We start from the raw sequence: 9,719 nt of genomic DNA, 5'->3' as shown, positions 1-9,719 counted from the left end.
GTACATACATTTGTTTTCTTCTTTCAATATTTTTTAACCTATGGTAACGGTGTCCTTTCAGCTTACTCTGTTCTCACTCAGCTGTAGATGCTTAAGACCGTCAAGGTCCACATCTTGCCCTGCTCCAGTGGAGGCAGTGTAGGAGTGGATTTGGACCCTTCCCGGTGTCCGAAACGAGTGTTATTCATCCAGCATGCCTGCAGTGAACTTCCGGCGTGCATGTCCTTCCCCTGGCCCTCTGCTTCTTGCTCTCCATAGTAGAGTGTAGCAGATCCTGTTGGGGACTTGTCCATATTATTTTGGGCCACCGTGGAGGTCTGCTGCAGCTTGGTGGCTAACTCCTTCTCCCTCATCCACCTCCATCTCTCAGAATGATGGTGTGGGGCTTCCTGAAATACATCTCACAGTTCATTTGAAAAGCTCCCAGATAAACTGCTTGAACCCAATTCTTGTCTCAGGATTTCCAGTTGAAAAAATCCAAACCAAGACACTGGGCTACGGTTTTGCTTTCCTGATTGCACGTTGATTTCTCTTACAAGTACCAAATCCTGCCTGGAACCACGCTCACTTGGCTGTAGTCTGAAGTCTTCCATTCTTTTATACTGACCACATTTTCCATTTCTACTTTCCTCTGACTGACCCCACTTCCCAAAAAAACCCACAAATCGTATCCTGTTTGCTGAAACCTTGCTCCAAAATGAATAGACTATTTTTTCCTCCACATCTTAGTTGCCAGATTATGCTCCTTTGGCTATAGGATGGAGTTGAAATTTGCTACAGGCCCTTGCACACGAATTCATCTGTTGGAAAATTTCTGAGGAGGCGATGATGACTTGTGTGTTAGTCCCACTTGGTTGGCCCCATCCACTCTTGTTTTTTCCTCCCCTTTCGCATGGTCTCATTTAGTACATTCTAGAATGTCTCCAATATGAGTTTTCCTGCAGAATGGTGCACTTTATAATAATAAGTGGTTTCTTGTTCTTGTTGAATGATTATATTCCTGGAATAAGTTCAGTTTGTTCATGGTATTTTAGAAAATTAAATCTATTACTAAAAAGTCTTCATTAGTATTTTCTTTAATTTTTTTTACAGATATATTCAACATACATAAGTCTATAATTTTTAGACATTATTTTATTAAGGTTTGGAATTATATGTTTGCCAATGGGAATGAATTAGGTAACATTTCACCTTCTACAATGTTACACAGGGGTTTAATTTTTAGAATTCATTTTTTGGACACAAAAACTGTAGCATAAAATCTAATTTGCTTTGAAATGCTTTATATTTCACTTTGTGAGTCTACCTTATGAAAACTGTTGGTTTCTGTTATATCAATTTTTATAGTTTACTTTTTGGGTACAGTTTGAATAATGAAACAACTCCCTTGACTGTACCCCAAAGACACAGAATATAAGTCTCTCCCATAAAGACACAGAATGTAAGTATCTCCCATAAAGGCACAGAATACAAGTATCTCCCATAAAGGCACAGAATGTAAGTATCTCCCATAAAGGCACAGAATACAAGTACCTCCCATAAAGACACAGAATACAAGTATCTCCCATAAAGGCACAGAATGTAAGTATCTCCCATAAAGGCACAGAATACAAGTATCTCCCATAAAGACACAGAATGTAAGTATCTCCCATAAAGACACAGAATGTAAGTATCTCCCATAAAGACACAGAATACAAGTATCTCCCATAAAGACACAGAATATAAGTCTCTCCCATAAAGGCACAGAATGTAAGTATCTCCCATAAAGACACAGAATATAAGTCTCTCCCATAAAGGCACAGAATGTAAGTATCTCCCATAAAGACACAGAATATAAGTCTCTCCCATAAAGGCACAGAATGTAAGTATCTCCCATAAAGACACAGAATGTAAGTATCTCCCATAAAGACACAGAATACAAGTATCTCCCATAAAGACACAGAATATAAGTATCTCCCATAAAGGCACAGAATGTAAGTATCTCCCATAAAGGCACAGAATACAAGTATCTCCCATAAAGACACAGAATATAAGTATCTCCCATAAAGGCACAGAATGTAAGTATCTCCCATAAAGACACAGAATGTAAGTATCTCCCATAAAGACACAGAATACAAGTATCTCCCATAAAGACACAGAATGTAAGTATCTCCCATAAAGACACAGAATGTAAGTATCTCCCATAAAGGCACAGAATACAAGTATCTCCCATAAAGGCACAGAATGTAAGTATCTCCCATAAAGACACAGAATGTAAGTATCTCCCATAAAGACACAGAATGTAAGTATCTCCCATAAAGGCACAGAATACAAGTATCTCCCATAAAGACACAGAATGTAAGTATCTCCCATAAAGGCACAGAATACAAGTATCTCCCATAAAGGCACAGAATACAAGTATCTCCCATAAAGGCACAGAATGTAAGTATCTCCCATAAAGGCACAGAATACAAGTATCTCCCATAAAGGCACAGAAGGTAAGTATCTCCCATAAAGACACAGAATATAAGTCTCTCCCATAAAGGCAGAGAATGTAAGTATCTCCCATAAAGACACAGAATATAAGTCTCTCCCATAAAGGCACAGAATGTAAGTATCTCCCATAAAGGCACAGAATGTAAGTATCTCCCATAAAGGCACAGAATACAAGTATCTCCCATAAAGACACAGAATGTAAGTATCTCCCATAAAGGCACAGAATGTAAGTATCTCCCATAAAGACACAGAATACAAGTATCTCCCATAAAGGCACAGAATGTAAGTATCTCCCATAAAGACACAGAATGTAAGTATCTCCCATAAAGGCACAGAATACAAGTATCTCCCATAAAGGCACAGAATGTAAGTATCTCCCATAAAGACACAGAATGTAAGTATCTCCCATAAAGACACAGAATGTAAGTATCTCCCATAAAGGCACAGAATACAAGTATCTCCCATAAAGGCACAGAATGTAAGTATCTCCCATAAAGGCACAGAATACAAGTATCTCCCATAAAGGCACAGAATACAAGTATCTCCCATAAAGGCACAGAATGTAAGTATCTCCCATAAAGGCACAGAATACAAGTATCTCCCATAAAGGCACAGAATGTAAGTATCTCCCATAAAGACACAGAATACAAGTATCTCCCATAAAGGCACAGAATACAAGTATCTCCCATAAAGACACAGAATGTAAGTATCTCCCATAAAGACACAGAATGTAAGTATCTCCCATAAAGACACAGAATGTAAGTATCTCCCATAAAGGCACAGAATACAAGTATCTCCCATACCTAATGGTAGTACAAGACGGGGCGGTGGAAGAGTTGCAGCAGAATGAAATTTCTCAGTCCTTAGATCTTGGTCATTGCTGAGTCATGCTGACATGGTTAAAGGTCAGTCATCTTCCTTGAATCCTCTTCTGCCTTCTGCTTTAACCATTGGCTCACTTTGAATAAGGCCTTTGCCCCGTTCTGGAAACTGTTGACTTATATTATTTTTCCACTCTACTAAAACTCTTCAGATCTTTGTCATACACATAAGCAAGAATGACTCCAGTGTGTTTTTGAGAAGGTTCTTATAGCACTGCAGCGAAAAGTGCATACACGCTGATGGGCTGCAATGAGGTTCTTTTTTTTTTTTTTTTTTTTTTTTTTTTTTTTTTTTTTTTTTTGAGACGGAGTCTCGCTCTATCGCCCGGGCTGGAGTGCAGTGGCCGGATCTCAGCTCACTGCAAGCTCCGCCTCCCGGGTTCCCGCCATTCTCCTGCCTCAGCCTCCCGGGTAGCTGGGACTACAGATGCCTGCCACCGCGCCCGGCTAGTTTTTTGTATTTTTTAGTAGAGACGGGGTTTCACCGTGTTAGCCAGGATGGTCTCGATCTCCTGACCTCGTGATCCGCCCGCCTCGGCCTCCCGAAGTGCTGGGATTACAGGCTTGAGCCACCGCGCCCGGCCTGCAGTGAGGTTCTTAAAGGGATGCCCACATCACTGGAAACACAAAGGCAGGAGTTTGGCCCTTGCGCAGAAAATAAATACTTCAGTGCTGATTAGGAGTGGCTTTACTTCACCAGAAAGTCACAGGGCAAAGCTAGTGGTGAAAATTTTCTCTATGATTTTATATCAATGTAAAATGATAAGGCCGAATTATAATACATTGTCATTTTTATAGGTTAAAAAGATGATTAAATGTCTGCAATGTAATAGGATCCAACCTAATATTGTATCTTTTGTAAGTGAGAAGACTGAAGAGTAGGGAGGTTAGATTACTTCCGAGATCACACAGAGCTGGCAAGTGAAGTAATATCTGTTAACTTGTTGCATTTTGAAACTTCCCAACATGGAATCCCTGGGACGATTTTTGGCATACTGATTTTGCTTTGATAAAACTATTCTTGCTTTTGTAACAGCTGTTTTAAGTAAACTAGGAAAAGGAAAAAACGGGTGCTAATTCCAACATTGAGAAGTTTTATATAATTTAATAATCCCCATTAAATTAGGTGACATAGAGTTTATGCTTTATACATTTTAAAGTTACGTTTCACTTTCTACCTGACCCTAGATTTAGATATCAATTGCTATACATTTTGCAAGAAATATAGAAAATAGATTGATTCATCTTGTTTTTTCTTCCTGTATTTTTCCCTCCCTCCCTCCCTCCTTCCCTCCCTCCCTCCTTCCCTCCCTCCCTCCCTTCCTTCCTTCCTTCCCCCTTTTCTTCCCTCCTTCCCTCTCTTCTTCCCTCTCTCCCTCCTTCCTTTGCTCTGTTTTGGGTGTGTGTTTAAAACATCCTTTAATTAACTGCTTACCTATTTTAACTTTCTTCTAGAAAAAGTGTTTAAATCTAAAACCATAATGTTAAGTGCTGCTTTGATTAGATTCCATGATAACTGATATGAAGTGTTTTGATTTTCACAGTTTTCTAAACCAAATGTCATCATGTATTCAATTGTCTCTTGACCAAGTTATTACTTAGAAAAATACTGTTGAATTTTCCGGTATATGGTATTTGGTGTTTAAACTCATATAATTAATTTAAAAATTCTATCTAATAATTAATCTAAAAATTCTGTTTTAAAAGGTGATATAATTACATTAAAAATTATGCAGAACAACGAAAAAGCAAATCCCCACTGGGCTAAAATGAACATTGAGGTCCATTTGGTAAATTAATGTTTTCCCACGTGCATAATTATTTTTATAGAATTGTACAAATAATTTTTTTGCAAAATTTACAGTTTTAATGTATTTCTACCAATTACTCCAAAAAGAAAGTTATTCACTTACCATTTATACCATGAGCATTCTCCATATTGCTTGCATAAATGTTTATAATTATTAATTCCATTGGGAAGCATAGTATTCTAACGACTGAATGTGCTACAACAATTTTTAAAATCATTGGACATTTAATTTATTTCTATTTGACGGCTATGATAAACAATGCTCAGTTGAATTTATAACTTCTTCCTTGTTTCAGATTATTTTCTTAAGACGTATTTACATAAATGGGGTTCTGGTACAGCAAGTATGATTATTTTTATGGCTTCTAATGTAATGCCAAATTGCTTCCCTAACGCACGGGAGCATTTAAAAACAGCATCAGAGAGGCGTGAGGGTATCCATTCTTTATTCCCTTGCCAGCATGAGAAATTATCATTTTAAGCCATTTTTTTTCTAATTGAAGAGATTTGAAAGGGAAATGTGTTTTAATTTTTTGTGTGTTTGTATGTTTCATTCCTACTTTTGAACCTTTTGTTCATGTCATTTGACCCTTTATGTATTTCCCTATTACAATGTGTGTCATTATGGCTGACTTTAATAATTATTATTACATCAGTGTAATTTGTTGATGCGCACACTGCATTTTATTCTCTTCAGATACAACTCATAATGCATTTATTGATCAGTATAGTGAGAACAATACTTAGTGTTTGCTGTTCAATACAGACCTTAGAAGATATATTCACTATAACCTACATTCTATACATTACATTGACAATACATGTAAACATTATAAAGGTATAATCTCCGAGGTAGCCAGAAAAACATGAAAATCACCCATGTAGCCAGGAAGCAATACCGTCCACTGTCACCTCTCAGTGTTAGCATTTACGCATTAACAGTGGTTTTTGTGTCATTACCGGCTGCTTTGCAGGGTGATTACATGCAAATCACGCCTATCTGAATCTTGCGGAAAACTAAATCTATTTTTTTCTTTTCTTTTTTATTATTATTCTACTTTAAGTTCTAGGGTACATGTGCATAACGTGCAGGTTTGTTACATATGTATACTTGTGCCATGTTGGTGTGCTGCACCCATCAACTCATCAGCACCCATCAACTCATCATTTATATCATGTATAACTCCCAATGCAATCCCTCCCCCCTCCCCATGATAGGCCCCGGTGTGTGATGTTCCCCTTCCCGAGTCCAAGTTTCCTCATTGTTCAGTTCCCACCTATGAGTGAAACATGTGGTGTTTGGTTTTCTGTTCTTGCGATAGTTTGCTGAGAATGATGGTTTCCAGCTGCATCCATGTCCCTACAAAGGACACAAACTCATCCTTTTTTTATGGCTGCAGAGTATTCCATGGTGTATATGTGCCACATTTTCTTAATCCAGTCTGTCACAGATGGACATTTGGGTTGATTCCAAGACACATGCACACGTATGTTTATTGCGGCACTATTCACAATAGCAACTAAATCTATTTTTAAACCAACGGGGTAGGAAAGAAAGATGGCCCAGGGTTGGCTCCAAGCAATCTCCAGCTGGACCTCTCCCTCCGGCATAGGCAGTCCCGGGTATAGCAGCGCTCCCAGGGTGCCGAGATGGGGCCGCCTGGAACCGGGGGCTGGAGTGTCAAAGACGGTTGATGTGTTCCGGACCTTTGTTTTGACGCGGCAACCAGCAGATCCGACACGGGAAAGGTTCCCTTGCGGCCCTCGCAGGGCGTGCAGCGGAGGTGTGGCTCGCTGCTCAGTGCCCGCTGCTCAAACCTCCCTGGGCGCAGACGACTGCGGCAGGCGGCGCCTGCGGGGAGGGTTTACGGCTCCTGCAGCCCCAGGGGACGCGTGTTACAAGCTGCTCTCTTCGTTGACCCTGTATAGGCCGCTCGTGTTAACCAGCTCAATGGAGCCGCTTCCTGATGGCAAGGACAGAGGGATTTCTGTCCCCCGGCCTCCTGCCTTGGTGCGCGGAGGAATCGGAGCACACGCGGGCTTGGAGAAAGAGTGTCCAGTTTCACTGAGTGGAAGTGCTCTCAGCCTACGGCGGAGCCGGAAGGGAGAGGTTTTCCCCTGGAGTGGGGCGGCTCGGCGGCCCGGGCCAGACTCCCCTCGTGCTGCCAGTGGGCGGCCGCCAGCCTGCTCCTCTCTAGGTCCCCTCCACGACCAGCCGCTCGCACCTTCTTCCGAGCCTTTGCTCCTCTGGACGTCTGGCCGCCTGTGTGTCCGGCCGCCTGTGTGTCCGCCTGCTAGGGTCTCGGTTGTTTGGTTGTTGTTTTCTTTTTTTTGGAGACAGAATCTCGTTCTGTGGCCCGGGCTGGAGTGAGCGGCGCCATCTTGGCTCACTGCAAGCTCCGCCCCCCGGGCTCCCGCCATTCTCCTGCCTCAGCCTCCCGAGTAGCTGGGACCACAGGCGCCGCCACCTCGCCCGGCTCATTTTTTGTATTTTTAGTAGAGACGGGGTTTCCCCGGGTTAGCCAGGACGGTCTCGATCTCCTGACCTCGTGATCCGCCCGCCTCGGCCTCCCAAACTATCGGGATTACCGGGCGTGAGCCACCTCCCCACCCCGCCTGCCGGTCTCGGTTTTTATAGGCCCGGGATGGGGGTGTGGCAGGACAGAAGTGATCTTGGAAAATGCAACATTTGGACAGGAGACACCTGTCCCCACCTAGGTCCGTGGGGGTGGAGCCCTAACCAGGGACCACGCCCTGCTCTACCCAGCACTTCCCTTCCTGGCTTCAGTATTATTTAAAGGGACCATCTCCTCCTTTCCCAGCACTTCCATGTCAGATCCCGTCTAAACACATTCCCACTGAGTGCAGATGGGTGGGTTAATATCCTCAGGCCTGTGTGCCTGGTGGTTGTCTCCGGAGGGGAGTCTGTTCCCGCCTTGAAGGTGTCTAGGCGGCCCCCCCACAAGCTGATTGCGTTGCTGGTGCCGCTGCTCTTTCATATTTCTCTGGTGTCTCCTTGAGCCCCAGATGCGGTCCTGCTCCTTTGGCAGAGCATAAGATCTGAGAGGTTGTAATCTGGGTTGGAGGCTTTATCTTCTTTTAGAACTTGGTCTCCTGCTGCCCTACTAGTTGCCTTCCCCCATCTACCGGCACCCAGCAGCACCCTCCTCTGTGGCCGTTGAGCTGCTTACAGAAAACCAAAACCAGGAGTGCTTTTGGAAGCCGAGTCAGCCTCCAGGTCTTCACTCCACATTCGGCTTACTCTGTGGATGGCTGAGGGGAGTGAAACCAGGGAGTCCAATTAACATCTGGACCCTGGCCCAACTTGGCAGAGATCTCTTGGACTCGTGAGAATTAATTTAGGTTCAGAAAGTGTGTAGAACAGTGCCTGGCACAACATCAGCTCTTAATAAATGGAAGCTATTATCCTCTATATATAGGTTAGTTCTGTTTCTCAAGTTCTCCCTGGATGAAGTTTTCACGTGATCAACAATGGCTGCTTGTTAGAAATTGTTGCAATAAAATCAAAAGCATGCCCAATTGGACTGTGTGTTTAATGTGTATGGTATTTTTTAAAAATAACTTTTCCTATTAATTCTCTTCAACCTTTTTGATTTTTATTTCACTGAGAGCAGAAGAAAAAGCTACATTCTTCGCCAGTTCTAAACACTATAATAAGAATTAGACTCTTATTAGAATGGAAGGCTATGCAAACTTTAACTTTAGATCCTGTAGAATGGAAGGCTATGCAAACTTTAACTTTAGATCCTGTAGAATGTCTAATGTACAATAGGTGCTCAATGAACAGTAATACATAAAACTTATATAACTCTTGTACCAAGTACAGTTGTAAGTGCTTGCTTTACCTATATCAACTCATTCATCTTTTAACCCACTCCTGTAACATTAGCAGCAATATCTTTTTAAAATTTTTCTAAATGAGGAGGCCGGGTGTGGTGACCCACACCTGTAATCCCAGCACTTTGGGAGGCTGAGGCAGGTGGATCACAAGGTCAAGAGATTGAGACCATCCTGGCCAACATGGTGGAACCCCGTCTCTACTAAAAATACAAAAATTAGCTGGGCACCTATAGTCTCAGGTACTCAGGAGGCTGAGGCAGGAGAATCGCGTGAACCCAGGAGGCGGAGCTTGCAGTGAGCTGAGATTGCGATGCTGCACTCCAGCCTGGGCGACAGAGCGAGACCCCGCCTCAAAAAAAAAAAAAAAAAAAAAATTCTGAATGAGGAAAACTGAGAAACATGGCGAAGGTCATTAAGCTGGTCGAACACATCTGGATTTCAAACCAAGACACATAGTTTGAAGAATCTATATGAATAAAAGCCCCATTTTTGAAATTAAAAAGTTCGGACAGAATCAGGTAAATGCAAATTAAAATAGTAACCAGACACTACTTTAAGTCGATCAGGCTAACAAGAAAGAAATTATGACAACACTCAATAACCGTAAGAATGTGGATCTCAGGAAACTCACAAACATTCTGGTGAAGTGAAGTGCGTGAAACCACCGTGTAGAGCACTTAGGCGGCGTCTGG

Source organism: Rhinopithecus roxellana, chromosome 2 (assembly GCF_007565055.1).
Source record: "Rhinopithecus roxellana isolate Shanxi Qingling chromosome 2, ASM756505v1, whole genome shotgun sequence".
Taxonomy (NCBI): domain Eukaryota; kingdom Metazoa; phylum Chordata; class Mammalia; order Primates; family Cercopithecidae; genus Rhinopithecus; species Rhinopithecus roxellana.
Note: the sequence above shows the minus strand (reverse complement) of the source record.